The sequence below is a fragment of the Oncorhynchus keta genome, chromosome 19, assembly GCF_023373465.1.
Source record: "Oncorhynchus keta strain PuntledgeMale-10-30-2019 chromosome 19, Oket_V2, whole genome shotgun sequence".
In the NCBI taxonomy this organism is placed as follows: Eukaryota; Metazoa; Chordata; class Actinopteri; order Salmoniformes; family Salmonidae; genus Oncorhynchus; species Oncorhynchus keta.
In genome coordinates, this window is record NC_068439.1 from 81,381,632 (window position 1) to 81,382,339 (window position 708).

General features: G+C 42.9%; 1 long non-coding RNA gene across 2 annotated transcripts in view; it reads right to left on the minus strand.

Moving 5' to 3' along the window:
• Positions 1-58, minus strand: part of LOC127909641 (uncharacterized) — a 1,571-nt gene extending 1,513 nt beyond the window's left edge. For both annotated transcript variants that reach the window (XR_008072240.1, XR_008072241.1), the window contains exon 1: positions 1-58. This exon is cut by the window's left edge and continues 282 nt beyond it. This is a non-coding gene — a long non-coding RNA (uncharacterized LOC127909641).
• Positions 59-708: the final 650 nt, after the last annotated feature.

The following is a 708-nucleotide window of genomic DNA, read 5'->3' on the forward strand; positions in this document are numbered from 1 at the left end:
TTTCTTGGTGGTTTTTTGGTTGTTTGGTTGCCGTGTCTTTGTGAGATGCAGAATAGGTGAACGGATGATCTCTGCATGTGTGGTTCCCACCGTGAAGCATGGAGGAGGAGGTGTGATAGTGCTTTGGTGGTGACACGGTCTGTGATTTATTTAGAATTCAAGGCACACTTAACCAGCATGGCTACCACAGCATTCTACAGCGATACACTGTCCCATCTGGTTTGCGCTTAGTGGGACTATAATTTGTTTTCCAACAGGAAAATGACCCAACACACCTCCAGGCTGTGTAAGGACTATTTGACCAAGAAGGAGAGTGATGGAGTGCTGCATTAGACGACCTGGCCTCCACAATCACCCAACCTCAACCCAATTGAGATGATTTGGACCGCAGAGTGAAGGAAAAGCAGCCAACAAGGGCCAGACTGACTATATGTGGGAACTCCTTCAAGAACGTTGGGAAAGCATTCCAGGTCAAGCTGGTTGAGAGAATGCCAAGAGTGTGCAAAGCTGTCATCAAGGCAAAGGGTGGCTAATCTAAAATATATTTTGATTTGTTTAATACTTTTTTGGTTACTACATGATTCCATATGTGTTATTTCATAGTTTTGATGTTTTCACTATTATTCTACAAAAAAAAACGTCAATGAGTAGGTGTGTCCAAACTTTTGACTGGTACACACACACAAAGTCATGACAATAAATCCTAGC